At 50.2% G+C, this 16,545-nt stretch overlaps 1 non-coding gene and 3 pseudogenes across 1 annotated transcript; all 4 read right to left on the bottom strand.

Moving 5' to 3' along the window:
- Positions 1–661: 661 nt before the first annotated feature.
- Positions 662–852, bottom strand: LOC137316118 (U2 spliceosomal RNA). The gene has a single exon (XR_010961474.1). It is a non-coding gene; the product is annotated as a U2 spliceosomal RNA (small nuclear RNA).
- A 1,203-nt stretch (positions 853–2,055) lies between these two features.
- On the bottom strand, positions 2,056–2,257 carry LOC137316133 (U2 spliceosomal RNA; annotated as a pseudogene).
- A 1,398-nt stretch (positions 2,258–3,655) lies between these two features.
- Positions 3,656–3,834, bottom strand: LOC137316132 (U2 spliceosomal RNA; annotated as a pseudogene).
- Positions 3,835–10,114: 6,280 nt separating this feature from the next.
- Positions 10,115–10,289, bottom strand: LOC137316134 (U2 spliceosomal RNA; annotated as a pseudogene).
- Between the last annotated feature and the right edge of the window lie 6,256 nt (positions 10,290–16,545).

Raw genomic sequence — 16,545 nt, 5'->3', positions numbered from 1 at the left:
TATTTTCTATGTTTCTCTGTTCTCTATGTCCCGGTTCATCCCAAACAGTCCGATAACACAGGACGCTGTGCTCTACGGGCTGATCCCCGGGACGCACACAGAGGCAGATATCAACTGCTGCTGGAAGACCATCATGTCGGTGAAGAAGGCCCTTTGGTCCACCCGAGACCTGCTGGTCTTCCAGCTGAAGGAGCTGTCCAGGATTGAGTGTTGCCGAGTGGCACATTCCAAGATCCAGGAGTACGTGCTGCGGGACGCACTGAGGCGAGGTGCGACCTACGCAAAAGCTGTACGGGGAAAGGCACCGTGGAAGGCCACCCCACCTTGTATTGTACAGAATGCATTGAAGAGGCTTGGCTTGGCTTGGCTTGGCTTGGCTTGGCTTGGCTTGGCTTGGCTTGGCTTGAAAGCTGTCTCCAGCTTGGCAATTGAAAGCTGTCTCCAGTTATTTTGCAGTTTCAATTATATCGCTGGCTGCGTGCGTGCGTGCGTGCGTGCGTGCGAGCGGCACTCAGCCCAGGAGAAGAAAAAGATACCACTGAGCTGAGAAAGTCAGTGCAATATATATGCTTTATTCTCACTAATAATACATACACACACACACATGTACAGACAGAGACGCTGGGAACGAGCTGTTTTTCTTTTTGAATATCTCCCCACAGGGAGGTGCACCGTTCCCAGAGACACTGCAATACTGGGTCGATGCGTGGAGTGGACGGAGCAAGCCCCTATTCCATCTCCCTGTTCCAAAAATCAATTTAATATATGGTCCCCAGATAGGGGACGTATCAGATATTAAACTGATAAGAACAGATACTACACTTGATCTTAGCCAAAAGGCCGAGAAGCGATACCGCGCTCGATGCGAATTGATCTTGGGTCCTGTTTGCCCTCCTTCTTTTTTCTCTGCCTGACTGTGTTTAAAGCAGTCTCGCAGCACTGCCGTTCTGGGCACATTTTTGCCACCGTTTCTAATTGCAACAGTGGATCAGTTGAAAGAAGTTGCCGTTTTCTCCTTTCTTGCTCGGACTGCGTGACAGATTGGTAACTTTGCCAGTAGGCCACCAATCAGATGGGAGAGGGTTGGGTCTCAACGGACCTACGTCACTCATTCTCCGTCACTAACGAACTGCCGTGGAAGGAAACCTCTTTAAGGTAAACTAGGGACGTGACGTGACGTGTCTCACAGTGAGTGAGTGAGTGAGTGAGTGAGTGAGATTGCAACAGACAATCGAGAAAGAGGTGAGGTGCTGACAATCAGCAGCTCGTGTTTAAACATTCCTTCCACAGCAGGCAAGACCAATCAAAAGAAAATACTGCAGATGCTGGCTCTGGCTCGGCTGCCTGGCTGGCTGGCTGGAGATGGGAAATAAAAAGACAAGACGTGTTAATGGCTGGGTTAACTGTCGCAAGCAACAAGGCGTTAATGTTTCAGGAGTGCCGATTGCAATTGAAAGCTGTCTCTCAAGCTGCTCCTCCCCCGAAAGAAACGAGGCGTTAATGTTTCGGAAGTGCCGATTGAAAGCTGTCTCTCAAGCTGCTCCCTCACTGGGCCCTGTCCGTTGTCATGTTAATGGCTGGGTTAACTGTCGCAAGCAACAAGGCGTTAATGTTTCAGGAGTGCCGATTGAAAGCTGTCTCTCAAGCTGCTCCCTGACTGGGCCCTGTCCGTTGTCATGTTAATGGCTGGGTTAACTGTCGCAAGCAACAAGGCGTTAATGTTTCAGGAGTGCCGATTGCAATTGAAAGCTGTCTCTCAAGCTGCTCCTCCCCCGAAAGAAACGAGGAGTTAATGTTTCGGAAACGCCTATTGCAATTGAAAGCTGTCTCTCAAGCTGGACGTCCAGTTATTTTGCAGTTTCAATTATATCGCTGGCTGCGTGCGTGCGTGCGAGCGGCACTCAGCCCAGGAGAAGAAAAAGATACCACTGAGCTGAGAAAGTCAGTGCAATATATATGCTTTATTCTCACTAATAACACATACACACACACACACACATGTACAGACAGAGACGCTGGGAACGAGCTGTTTTTCTTTTTGAATATCTCCCCACAGGGAGGTGCACCGTTCCCAGAGACACTGCAATACTGGGTCGATGCGTGGAGTGGACGGAGCAAGCCCCTATTCCATCTCCCTGTTCCAAAAATCAATTTAATATATGGTCCCCAGATAGGGGACGTATCAGATATTAAACTGATAAGAACAGATTTTTTTTTTTTTTCCTGACACTCTGGGGTGCCTTATTGCCTTACAGATTCATTCCAGATTCCTTGCAGTGACATTACATCAAGCCAAAGCTCTACAAGCCAAAGCTCCACACGCTGCCCGAGGGGATTTCTCCCTGACTGCATCCCCCCGGCATACAATGGCAGGAAGGCTCCAAATGGTTGCCTTCCCCCACTTGACCACTTGATCTTAGCCAAAAGGCCGAGAAGCGATACCGCGCTCGATGCGAATTGATCTTGGGTCCTGTTTGCCCTCCTTCTTTTTTCTCTGCCTGACTGTGTTTAAAGCAGTCTCGCAGCACTGCCGTTCTGGGCACATTTTTGCCACCGTTTCTAATTGCAACAGTGGATCAGTTGAAAGAAGTTGCCGTTTTCTCCTTTCTTGCTCGGACTGCGTGACAGATTGGTAACTTTGCCAGTAGGCCACCAATCAGATGGGAGAGGGTTGGGTCTCAACGGACCTACGTCACTCATTCTCCGTCACTAACGAACTGCCGTGGAAGGAAACCTCTTTAAGGTAAACTCGGGACGTGACGTGACGTGTCTCACAGTGAGTGAGTGAGTGAGTGAGTGAGTGAGTGAGTGAGTGAGATTGCAACAGACAATCGAGAAAGAGGTGAGGTGCTGACAATCAGCAGCTCGTGTTTAAACATTCCTTCCACAGCAGGCAAGACCAATCAAAAGAAAATACTGCAGATGCTGGCTCTGGCTCGGCTGCCTGGCTGGCTGGCTGGAGATGGGAAATAAAAAGACAAGACGTGTTAATGGCTGGGTTAACTGTCGCAAGCAACAAGGCGTTAATGTTTCAGGAGTGCCGATTGCAATTGAAAGCTGTCTCTCAAGCTGCTCCTCCCCCGAAAGAAACGAGGCGTTAATGTTTCGGAAGTGCCGATTGAAAGCTGTCTCTCAAGCTGCTCCCTCACTGGGCCCTGTCCGTTGTCATGTTAATGGCTGGGTTAACTGTCGCAAGCAACAAGGCGTTAATGTTTCAGGATTGCCGATTGAAAGCTGTCTCTCAAGCTGCTCCCTGACTGGGCCCTGTCCGTTGTCATGTTAATGGCTGGGTTAACTGTCGCAAGCAACAAGGCGTTAATGTTTCAGGAGTGCCGATTGCAATTGAAAGCTGTCTCTCAAGCTGCTCCTCCCCCGAAAGAAACGAGGAGTTAATGTTTCGGAAACGCCTATTGCAATTGAAAGCTGTCTCTCAAGCTGGACGTCCAGTTATTTTGCAGTTTCAATTATATCGCTGGCTGCGTGCGTGCGTGCGAGCGGCACTCAGCCCAGGAGAAGAAAAAGATACCACTGAGCTGAGAAAGTCAGTGCAATATATATGCTTTATTCTCACTAATAACACATACACACACACACACACATGTACAGACAGAGACGCTGGGAACGAGCTGTTTTTCTTTTTGAATATCTCCCCACAGGGAGGTGCACCGTTCCCAGAGACACTGCAATACTGGGTCGATGCGTGGAGTGGACGGAGCAAGCCCCTATTCCATCTCCCTGTTCCAAAAATCAATTTAATGTATGGTCCCCAGATAGGGGACGTATCAGATATTAAACTGATAAGAACAGATTTTTTTTTTTTTTTCCAAAAAGTATACTTTATTCATAAAAATTTGCAGCAGTACATACAAAACAGTTGTCATATCACTTTCCAAACGTACACAATACAGATTATACAATTTGCAGGTTACGTTAAGTGCAGTACAATGAAAACATTGGACATAATTACAGTTCATGACACTCGAGGGTGTCTCATTGCATCATACTCAACACAGATTATTGCTTACAGATTCATTTCTGGTCCATTTCAGATTCATTACAGGTACATTACAGCAATTTGAATTTTACATTCTGCCCGAGGGGGTTTTTCCCTGATTGCAGCCCCTCGGTTTACAATGGCGGGAAGGCTCTAAACGGTTGCCTTTCCCCACAGGGCCTTTGCGGCGGCCGCACCCATCCTCAGTGCATCCCTCAGCACGTAGTCCTGGACCTTGGAATGTGCCAGTCTGCAACACTCGGTCGAGGACAGCTCCTTGTGCTGGAAGACCAGCAAGTTTCGAGCAGACCAAAGGGCGTCTTTCACCGAGTTGATGGTCTTCCAGCAGCAGCCGATGTCCGTCTCAGTGTGCGTCCCCGGGAACAGCCCGTAGAGCACAGAAACCTGTGTTACGGAACTGCTCGGGACAAACCTGGACAGATACCACTGCATCTCTCTCCAGACCTTCTTTGCAAAGGCACATTCCATAAGGAGATGGGTGACGGTCTCGTCTCCACCGCAGCCTCCTCTGGGACAGCGCGCGGTGGCGCTGAGAGTCCGGGAGTGCATGAAGGATCTGACGGGAAGGGCCCTTCTCACCACCAGCCAAGCTAGGTCTTGGTGCTTGTTTGAGAGCTCTGGCGATGAGGCGTTCTGCCAAATGACATTGACAGTCTGCTCGGGGAACCAACCGACAGGATCCACCATCTCCTTTTCCCGCAGGGTCTCGAGGACGTTACGTGCGGACCACTTGCTGATCGCCTTGTGGTCAAAGGTGTTTTCCTGCACAAACCTTTCCACGAAGGACAGGTGGGGCGGAACGGTCCAACTGGACGGAGCGTTCCGTGGCAGCGTGGCCAGGCCCATCCTTCTCAACACCGGGGACAGGTAGAACCTCAGCACGTAGTGACACTTTGTGTTTGCGTACTGAGGGTCTATGCACAGCTTGATGCAGCCGCACACAAAGGTGGCCATCAGGATGAGGGCCACGTTGGGCACGCCTTTCCCCCCTTTCTCTGGAGATTTGTACATCGTGACCCTGCGGACACGGTCCATTTTTGATCTCCAGACAAAGTGGAAGATGGCTCGGGTGACTGTCGCGGCGCAGGAGCGAGGTATGGGCCAGACCTGCGCCACGTACAGCAACACCGAGAGCACCTCACACCTGATGACCAGGTTCTTGCCCACGATCGAGAGGGATCGTTGATCCCACAGTCCCAGTTTCTGCTTAACCTTGGAGATACGCTCCTCCCAGTTTTTGGTGCACGCCCCGGCCCCCCCGAACCAGATCCCCAGCACCTTCAGGTAATCCGACCTGACGGTGAAGGGGACAAAGGATCGGTCGGTCCAGTTCCCAAAGAACATGGCCTCGCTCTTGCTACGATTTACCCTGGCCCCCAAGGCCAGTTCGAACTGGTCGCAGATGCTCATCAATCTGCGGACCGACAGCTGATCCGAGCAAAAGACGGCGACGTCATCCATGTACAGGGAGGCCTTGACCTGAGTGCCTCCGCTGCCCGGGATCGTCACCCCTCTTATGCCCGCATCCCTCCTGATGGACTCAGCAAAGGGTTCGATGCAACACACGAACAAGACGGAGGAGAGAGGACAGCCCTGCCTGACTCCAGATTTGATCGGAAAGCTTTCTGATTCCCACCCGTTGATTGAAACTGCGCTACTGATGTTTGTGTAGAGCAGTTGGATCCAATTGCGGATTCCCTCCCCAAACCCCATTTTGGAGAGCACGTCCATCATGTACGTGTGGGATATTCTGTCAAAGGCCTTCTCCTGGTCCAGGCTGATCAGGCAGGTGTTCACCCCCCTGTCCTGTACGTAGGCAATCGTATCCCTGAGTAGCGCCAGGCTATCAGAGATCTTCCTGCCGGGTACGGCGCAGGTCTGATCGGGGTGGATCACCACCTCCAGGGCTGACTTGACCCGATTGGCGATGACCTTGGACAGAATTTTGTAGTCCACGTTAAGTAGTGAGATGGGTCGCCAATTTTTGATTTCTTCCCTCTCCCCCTTCTGTTTGTAGATGAGGGTGATGATGCCTTTCCTCATGGAGTCTGACATGCTGCCTGCCAGAAGCATACCCCCGTACACTTCCAGCAGGTCTGGGCCTATCCAGTCCCACAGAGCCGAGTACAACTCCATCGGTAAGCCGTCGCTTCCGGGAGTCTTACTCTTCTCGAAGGATCGGACGGCCTTTGTCAGTTCGTCCAGAGTTAGCGGGTGATCCAGACTCTCCCGCTTGCTGTCGTCTAGAACCTCCGTGATAGACGACAAGAAGGAGTGGGAGGCCGCGCTGTCTGTGGGCTTCGCGTCGTACAGTCCGGCATAAAAGGATTTGCAGATCCTCAGTATGTCGGGCTGCGAGGACGTGACCGAGCCGTTCTCTTCCTTCAGGCTGCTGATCACAGAGCTCTCTCTGTGCACCTTTTGGAAGAAGAAGCGCGAGCAAGTCTCGTCCTGCTCCACGGAGCGGACTCTGGACCGGAAGATGATCTTGGAGGCCTCGGAGGCAAAGAGCGAGGCTTGCTGGTCCTTCACCTCTCTGAGTTCCTCCCCGACATCGATCCCCATCGACTGCAGCAGGAGAAGATTCTGCATGCTTTTCTGGAGTCGGGACGTTTCCCTCTGCCTCTCTCTCGCCTTCTGAACACCTTTGAGGATGAAGAACCTCTTGATGTTCGCCTTGATGGCTTCCCACCAGTGCACTGGGGAATCAAAGAGGGGTTTTACGGTTCTCCAACCTTTGTAATCCCTCGTCAGTTCCTCAATGTTTCCCGGGGTCAACAGTTTCACGTTCAGCTTCCATGTCCCCCTGCCCACTCTCTGATCGTCCTGTAGGTGACAGTCGGCCAGGAGGAGGCAGTGGTCAGAGAAGAACACCGGTGTGACCTTGGTGGATCTGACCTTGAGCTTCGGGGATACAAACAGGAAGTCTATCCTGGAACGGACGGACCCGTCTGGTCTGGACCAGGTGTATTGACGCGCCGCTCCGTCTGCAGGGTTGCTGAAGACGTCGCACAGCTTGGCGTCTTTCACCGCTTCCATCAGGAGTTTGGACGTGGCGTCCAGTTTGCTGTCGGCTCTGCCGGATCGTCCAGCCGCATCGATGATGCAGTTGAAGTCACCGCCGAGAATGACCGGCTTGGACGTCGCCAGCAGCAGTGGGAGCTGCTGGAAGACGGCCAGCCGCTCGTCCTTCAGAGCCGGGGCGTACACGTTGATCAGCCGGAGCGGAGCGTTTTTGTACTTTACGTCTGCTACGAGGAGACGGCCCCCCACCACCTCCTTTACTTCGGTGATGGTGAAGTTGCCCCCCCGCAGCAGAATCCCCAGGCCGGAGGCACGGTTATCGTTGCCTCCCGACCAGATAGACGGCCCGTGGGCCCAGCGCTGCGACCATTGCCTGTAATTGCTGAGATGCGGCAGGCCGCACTCCTGTAAGAACAGCAGGTCGCTCTTGACCTTGGCCAGGTAGTCCAAGGTCGACACACATCGCGTAGTGCTTTTAACGCTACGCACGTTAATGGATGCGACTTTCAGACCCATTTTAACAATTGTTTAAAGTCTCACCCGTCAGTCCGTTTGCTGTTTCCAGCTCTTGGCCGTGTTTCTGCATATAGGTGATCTGTGTAAAGTGTTCCACGATCCCTGAGCTGAGGTACGAGTTCTGTTCTGCCTCAGAGAGGGGGTCGTCGTCCCGCCGGGGTGACATCGGCGGCCTGGTGTCGGGTGAAGAGTCCGTGCGATCCTCGATCGGTTGGGGCTCCTCGTTGTCGCTTCTCCCGGTTTCCCGGAGCTGGTCTTCGCTCTCTGCGGTGCTGCTCCCGGTGTCTCGGAGCTGGTGTGCGCTGGGCACTACGATGCTGCCGGCTTCCCGGAGCTGGAGGGCACTGGAGGCGTTGTCGCTCCCAGTGTTCTGGAGATGGGGGGTGCCGATCGCATCGGGGTCACCTTGGGTATTTTGCCGCTTTGGGTGGGACGGCTGACCACTTCGCTCCTGTCGTCCCTCCTCGTCAGACTCGGGGTAGTCGTTGCAGTCCGACTGCGACTCGAGTGCTCTTTTGGCCCCTGGTGTAGTGTCGGCAGGGGCTTGTTTCCTTTTCTCTGGCTTCTTCTTTTTGGTTTTATTGACCACCAGCTGCCATCCTCCCTCTGCTGCCTCCTCGTCCATGGACTCTGTCGTCTGTTGGGGAGGCTCGGAGCTGGGTGTCGGGGTCTGGCAGTTTTCGGCTTGACCCTTTCCTCGTTCATTGTTTTCCTGGGCTAGGGTCTTCTTGGAGGAGGTCGCGGCCGGGCGCTGACTCTTGGCCTTCTTTGGGGCATCCTTGCTTGTTTCCCCCTCCTCCTCCGCTGTGTTGTTCTTGGCCGCCTGGGCGTAGCTGAGGTTGCGTTCGGGGCAGACCCTGTAGAGATGGCCTTCCAGCCCGCACAGGTTGCAGCGCTTGCTCTCCTTGCAGTCCTTAGTCTGGTGTCCTTCCTGCTTGCAGTTCTTGCAGATGGTTGCAGTGCAGGTGTTCGCCAAATGGCCGGATTTGCCGCAGGTGCGACAGACTCTGGGCTGCCCCACGTACGTGATGTATCCTCGACTTCCTCCGATGGCGAAGCTGGAGGGAGGGTGGACAATGTTGCCGTGGGCGTCCAGTCTCAACGTTGCCGTGACTTCCCTCTTGCTGGTCCAGATCCCAAACTGGTCGGTGACGTCGACGCTGTTCTGCGCCCCGTCGACGTATCTGGCGAGGAACGTCAGCACATCGGCGACCGGGACGTGTGGGTTGTACATGTGTACAATCAGCTTGCGATTCCTCTGCGTTGGGAGGGTGAAAAGCGGCTCCGCAGCGAGCATGGCCAGCAGTCCGACGCTCCCCTTCTCCTTGAAGACTTGAAGAAGCTTCTGGCATCCAGCGACGGTCTTGAAGGTGACGTCAAAATGTCCGCTTCGAGGGAAATCCTGGAGGCAGAAGATGTCCGTCGCTTTGAATCCACAGCAGTCGAGCAGAACGCGCTTGACGAAAAGCTCCCGATCCACCGGCGAAACACATTCGACTGTCGTTACCGTCACCCTGACGGTGTTTGGCACACCATGGCCGACTGCCCGGGTGCCCTTCCCTGCCATTGCAGTGTTGATGTGGTCCTTATGCAAATTTAGGGGCGGAGCCAGCACACAAACGACCAATCACAGCAAAGTCCGCACTTTGCGAGCGCACGAGGTCGCGGCCAGCGTTTCAGTCCGCTCAGATCCAAATAAGCCCGAAAAGGAACACACTCGATCTTAGCCAAAAGGCCGAGAAGCGATAACCGGTGAACTCCCGCTCCTGCTCCATTCTTCCTCGGACTCTCTCTTCTTCTTCAAAATGGTGTTGGGTGACTGAGCTTAGGTGTGAAGAGTGGCCGGCAAACTTTGAGCAACACAATATTTTTTACCAGAACATCTAACCAAGATGAAAAGCCATCTCCGTAACACCCCCCTTCCCTTTGGCTGAGGTAACACGATCACAGCTTTTGCATTTTCGGGTGCTTAATCAACGGGCGCGCAGGATCTCAATGGAGCGCAGAATCGGTCCTGCAGCTGCCAAGTAAAGTCTGGGGTTTGCTAAGGCTGGTTCCCGGCAATAAGTCGTAGGAGACAGGCAGGGTGGCATGGGAATAGACTGCAGCAGGCGTGGCGGGCAGGGCGGGGTGCATGTGCCCAACACCACCAACCCCCATCCACCCACCCATCCTTTTCCAATGGAGGCGCCCGTGCCTGCAGTCGCACGGAAATCCAACAGGGGGCAACCTCCAGCTTAGCTGTCGAGCGGGAAACGTGGTGAGGCCTCACCCGGAAATATAGGCCAAGTCCCCATGGACAGATACGGGAAGAAAAACACAATGGTGGCTGCTTACCTTGCTGGGCAGGAGTGAAAGTGGCGTCAGCGGCGTTGGCAACATGGCGCAACGGCCGGGCGAGGAACAACGCGGAGCGAGCATCAACCTCCGAAGGAATGGAGAGCATGGTCAAGCAGCTGTAAAAAGTTTTCCTTCTTTTATAACAATATTGACTACAGTAATAACATATGGTCCAAAAAAGAAACAAAATCTGTTTTTTGTTTTTCGAATCTCCCCGAGGGGAGCTGCACCGATCCTGGAAGCACTGCGATACCAGGTCGATGCGCGGAGTGGACGGAGCAAACTCTCGTTCCATCTCCCTGTTCCAAAAATCAATTTAATATTTGGTCCCCAGATAGGGGACGTATCAGATATTAAACTGATAAGAACAGAAACTTTTTTTTTCAAAAAATATACTTTATTCATTAAATTTGCAGCAGTATATTCAATACAGTTGTGATATCACATTCCAAATGTACACAATACAGATTATACAATTTGCAGGTTACGTGAAGTACAGCTCAATGAACATATTGGACATAATTACAGTTCATGACACTCCAGGGTGTCTCATTGCATCATACTCAACACGGATTATTGCTTACAGATTCATTTCTGGTCCATTTCAGATTCATTACAGGTACATTACAGCAATTTGAATTTTACATTCTGCCCGAGGGGGTTTTTCCCTGATTGCAGCCCCTCGGTTTACAATGGCGGGAAGGCTCTAAACGGTTGCCTTTCCCCACAGGGCCTTTGCGGCGGCCGCACCCATCCTCAGTGCGTCCCTCAGCACGTAGTCCTGGACCTTGGAATGTGCCAGTCTGCAACACTCGGTCGAGGACAGCTCCTTGTGCTGAAAGACCAGCAAGTTTCGGGCAGACCAAAGGGCGTCTTTCACCGAGTTGATGGTCTTCCAGCAGCAGCCGATGTCCGTCTCAGTGTGCGTCCCCGGGAACAGCCCGTAGAGCACAGAAACCTGTGTTACGGAACTGCTCGGGACGAACCTGGACAGATACCACTGCATCTCTCTCCAGAACTTCTTTGCAAAGGCACATTCCATAAGGAGATGGGTGACGGTCTCGTCTCCACCGCAGCCTCCTCTGGGACAGCACGCGGTGGCGCTGAGAGTCCGGGAGTGCATGAAGGATCTGACGGGAAGGGCCCTTCTCACCACCAGCCAAGCTAGGTCTTGGTGCTTGTTTGAAAGCTCTGGCGATGAGGCGTTCTGCCAAATGACATTGACAGTCTGCTCGGGGAACCAACCGACAGGATCCACCATCTCCTTTTCCCGCAGGGTCTCGAGGACGTTACGTGCGGACCACTTGCTGATCGCCTTGTGGTCAAAGGTGTTTTCCTGCACATACCTTTCCACGCAGGACAGGTGGGGCGGAACGGTCCAACTGGACGGAGCGTTCCGTGGCAGCGTGGCCAGGCCCATCCTTCTCAACACCGGGGACAGGTAGAACCTCAGCACGTAGTGACACTTTGTGTTTGCGTACTGAGGGTCTATGCACAGCTTGATGCAGCCGCACACAAAGGTGGCCATCAGGATGAGGGCCACGTTGGGCACGCCTTTCCCCCCTTTCTCTGGAGATTTGTACATCGTGACCCTGCGGACATGGTCCATTTTTGATCTCCAGACAAAGTGGAAGATGGCTCGGGTGACTGTCGCGGCGCAGGAGCGAGGTATGGGCCAGACATGCGCCACGTACAGCAACACCGAGAGCACCTCGCACCTGATGACCAGGTTCTTGCCCACGATCGAGAGGGATCGTTGATCCCACAGTCCCAGTTTCTGCTTAACCTTGGAGATACGCTCCTCCCAGTTTTTGGTGCACACCCCGGCCCCCACCGAACCAGACCCCCAGCACCTTCAGGTAATCCGACCTGACGGTGAAGGGGACAAAGGATCGGTCGGTCCAGTTCCCAAAGAACATGGCCTCGCTCTTGCTACGATTTACCCTGGCCCCCGAGGCCAGTTCGAAACGGTCGCAGATGCTCATCAATCTGCGGACCGACAGCTGATCCGAGCAAAAGATGGCGACGTCATCCATGTACAGGGAGGCCTTGACCTGAGTGCCTCCGCTGCCTGGGATCGTCACCCCTCTTATGCCCGCATCCCTCCTGATGGACTCGGCAAAGGGTTCGATGCAACACACGAACAAGACGGAGGAGAGAGGACAGCCCTGCCTGACTCCAGATTTGATCGGAAAGCTTTCTGATTCCCACCCGTTGATTGAAACTGCGCTACTGATGTTTGTGTAGAGCAGTTGGATCCAATTGCGGATTCCCTCCCCAAACCCCATTTTGGAGAGCACGTCCATCATGTACGTGTGGGATATTCTGTCAAAGGCCTTCTCCTGGTCCAGGCTGATCAGGCAGGTGTTCACCCCCCTGTCCTGTACGTAGGCAATCGTATCCCTGAGTAGCGCCAGGCTATCAGAGATCTTCCTGCCGGGTACGGTGCAGGTCTGATCGGGGTGGATCACCACCTCCAGGGCTGACTTGACCAGATTGGCGATGACCTTGGACAGAATTTTGTAGTCAACGTTAAGTAGTGAGATGGGTCGCCAATTTTTGATTTCGGGTGCTTAACCAACGGGCGCGCAGGATCTCAATGGAGCGCAGAATCAGTCCTGCAGCTGCCAAGTAAAGTCTGCGGTTTGCTAAGGCTAGTTCCCGGCAATAAGTCGTCGGAGACAGGCAGGGTGGCATGGGCAATAGACTACAGCAGGCGTGGTGGGCAGGGCGGGGTGCATGTGCCCAACATGTTTAAAACTCGTTGAGACCCGGGTTCGAATCCCGGTCAGGGGATGATTTTCTGGTGCAGATTAATTGGCACCGTTCAAGAAAATCTCCCATCCTGAGTACAATGCTCCACCCAAACCAGTGCCTTTTACTCACCTTAACACTCAGTTCGGAGCACAGTTTAATATCACAGCTTCCAATGTGGCCATTCACAGTGCACTCCCTCCAAACACACACACACTGTCTGCTTGTTTTTTAAAGTCAGCAACGTGAAGTTATTTCGCCTCTCACTTGTGGCAGTTTAAACGTTGCCAACCGTTAACATTGTGTCTCTCGCGCTCTCTGTTTCGGGAAATGTCTGACTTGGAAACAATTAATTCTGGAACTGCCAGTTTAAAACTGCAGTAATTTTTCCCACAACTACTGGAGTTAAATGTTTCAAGTCAGGAGACCAAGTCTGTGGAAGGTGGCACGTCCCAATACACAGGCTTGCAGCTTCCTGAAAAGTGACCTGAGACTGACGTCTTTCCCTCCAAGGTAGAACTGCAAGAGGGAAAAGGAAGAAAGGGAGTGGCACTCATCCATCCCAGGAGAAAACAAAAAAACCACAGTTGCAATATCTCAGCATTCTGAGTAATAATCCAGGCTTCAAAAATCTGTTCAGCATTTTTAATATCTCCCCACAGGGAGGCGCACTGTTCCCAGAGACAGTGCAAGAGCAACACAGGAGGCACGTTCAAATGCACCAGAAGCCCAAACAAATAATCCAGCAACTAATCTGTAACTCCTGCATGATCCCTTTAAATACCGCTGGTGGCAGGGGAGGGGAGGGGGTCTTTCATGCCATTTAAGTTATGTTCAGCTGTGCGAGTGTGGAAAACCATAAAGAGATGCCTCACCATATTAACTTTCCAATACACCTAAACCATAAATGTGGACTTGACCATATTAATTTTCTAATAACCTTAAACCATAAAAAGAAGAAATGCATGATGGATAAGTTGACCATGTTAACTGACCAGCTGAATATAATAGAAAGCTCATGTTTTAGTTTCTCACCAAAGACACACAGAAGCACAATTGTCGAATTACTTCAAGTTCTCTCATGCTGATAACTGTCTGACTAACAGAAATGAATGACCATATAGCCTTGAGACTGAGTACAGAACTGACAATAAAGACAGTTTCTTAGGGGAAAGGCACTTTCCCAGGCCTGTGTTCAAAAATCATGAGGCAGTCATGAGGAACCAGAGGGTGGGTTCCCTATTTTGATTGACTCACCACTTGAACCAATAAAGAATGTACATGTACGCCCACATTCTACACAGGTAGGCGTTAGTGATTAAACTGTATAAATGTGAACTGTTTCCTTTGTTCAGTGAAGAGGTTGTTCTGACCATTGTTCAGAACACAGCTTCCCTTGTATACAAGTTTCTTTTAATAAACTCTTCCTTGTCTGAAAATAAGTGTTTGGAGTTAATGCATTGTATAGAATAGGTAATTAAGTTTTCGACAATTCTTGGAGGTCCCACCGAGATCGCTTGTGATCCCCGGTAAGTACGGACACAAGTTGTCTGTCCGAACCCAGACATGCAGCGATTGATAAGTGTATGCATTAAGTGACGTGACAAATTCTTCTGCTTGCCTTTAGGAATTGGAAGGCGATCATAGGAAATGTGTTTTGTATAGACAAGGAGAAAAAAAAGGGGAAAAAAAAGTGAGAGACGCGCGACAGATTACTCGATATTGTCAGCTACGGTTTTGTAGTAACGGGCTGAGAGAGCAATAACGGAGTAGATCTGTGATACCAGTGATTACTAGAGTGACGTTGAGGTTGCTGTAAGGACCGACAGACGGTCAGCTGCTAGTAAAAAAAAGAGGCGCCAGGAAAAGAGAAAAGGTAACCAGGTTACAGACTTGTTTCAAAATTTTTTAAGTGTGAAGTTGTAATTTGGACAAGCGCAGACTAGATGTTGCGTAATTCGGAAAAGTGTGAAATTACAAGTCTGTAGTGGCGACAAACGCAGACTGGTGTGGATGTCGCTGATTCGGAAAAGTGTGAAATTCTGGTTTACCTAAATTAAGTGTTTAGATAGAAACACTAATAGTGTTCCCCCTTCTCAAAAGGAGAAGCACTTTTCAGAAGCAGTGTTCCCCCTTCTCAAAAGGACAAGCACTTATAGGAAACAGTGTTCCCCCTGCTCAAGGGGAGAAGCACTTTTGGAAAAAATCATTGTGTAAGTCAGCTGATTCAACTGAGTGCAGACGTTTCTCTCACGCACCTGGTCTGAGCTGGTTATTAAGGCCAGGGCTCTAAAGTAGGTGCAGAGAACACATGACGTCTTGTCCGATCAGCTGAATTATCAAGTGCGGATAGGAGACCGTTATATCGTTGTGTAGTATATTGTAGCGATTGTAAATCGAATCCCTCCAAAGGGAACACCTGCTGCTCATATGTACAGAAACTTTGGGAAAGAAACAACTGACGAGTTGATAGTTTGGTCCAAATGGACCAGGACTAAAAAATGTCCTTTTCCCGAAGACGGCACATTTAATATGGATAGAATTAAGTGATTAGAAAAATGTTTGAAAGACAGAGACCCGAAAAAGAAAGGTTCTTTTGTTTTCAGTGTACTGTCTCTTTAAAAAGCCTGTCCTTATTGTGAGTGTTTTCTGTCGGTGTTGTGGGCCACGCCCCCTTCTGACTGCGTCTTACGTGTTTTCTTCTTTTGTGTGATGTATCTGTTTTGTCTTGTGTTTAATTCTGATATTGCTGAATTAAAATTGGAGTTATTGAGGTTAAGTGACCTATTAAATTCTGGTTCTTATAAAATGTGAGCATGTTAAATTCCAGACATGGGATCTTCAAAAAAAAAAATTGGCATTTTGAATTTTTATCTTGTGATTGGCTGTGATTAGAAAAAAGGTTCAAAAAAAAATAATGGGACAGATATAAAACAAAAGCGATCTGGTATCACCGTGATAGGAAAAGTCGGAAAGCTGGAACAGCTCGGAGAGTTGGTTATAATCATACCCACTAAAAGTATGTGAAAAAAAAATGAATTGGAAAGCTATAGTTGTGTATGATGAGCAAATTATAAAACTTACGAAGACTAACTATAAACTAAAATGGACGATGGGAGATGTTATTTCCTGGTATGAGTTTTTTTTAAAAAAAGAATTTATGTGAAAATTACGTTGACGTATGCTGAGAACTCTGCGTGAATCTGATATCTGGCTCCGTCGTTTTGTTTCTGAAAAAAAAGTTAACCCCTTCCAAGGACACTGATATCTGTTTTCAATTCACCAAGCAACAACCTTTGCATTGATGTAAAATAATTGACAAAATGAGGTTTAATTGTAAAAGAAAAGATAAAGTGCAGCTTTAAGGAATTACAAGTTACAGTTGTAGGATGATCTCTGGTTATAAATTAATTTGATCTTTGAAGCATTTTGTGCTATTGTGATTGATTCTTTCCTCTACCCCTTAAGGTTTTTACAAGCAAGAAATAACTAATCCTTATTTCCGTATTGCTGAAGTTAAGAGTTTGGACTGCACTCGTTTTTTTTTAAGATGTTGGTCTGATACCTTTGGAGTCACAGCATTCTGAAAGTGGAAAGAGCAGGTACTGTTTTTACAGTTTTAAACAGTTTTATTGTCTCTTGATAAAAACAATGATTTTTGTGAATTTTGAAGGGAGACACCCTCTTTCTTCAGGGTGCATGGTGAGGATCCTTGAATCCTCCTCCCCTGAGGGAATAAAAAAAACAAAATAAAAGAGACGGCGATAATGATCATATTGGATTTTAATTGGCGTCTGAAGGATAAGATTAGGGAAAAAGGCTGTTTGCAAAGTTAAAGCAGAGTCTGAAAAGAAAGTAAAGAAGCTGTAAGCAAACAAGTTGGTTAATTAGAAACA

The sequence above is a fragment of the Heptranchias perlo genome, unplaced genomic scaffold (genome assembly GCF_035084215.1).
Source record: "Heptranchias perlo isolate sHepPer1 unplaced genomic scaffold, sHepPer1.hap1 HAP1_SCAFFOLD_561, whole genome shotgun sequence".
Taxonomy (NCBI): Eukaryota; Metazoa; Chordata; class Chondrichthyes; order Hexanchiformes; family Hexanchidae; genus Heptranchias; species Heptranchias perlo.
Note: the sequence above shows the minus strand (reverse complement) of the source record. Positions and strands in the feature narration are given on the sequence as shown.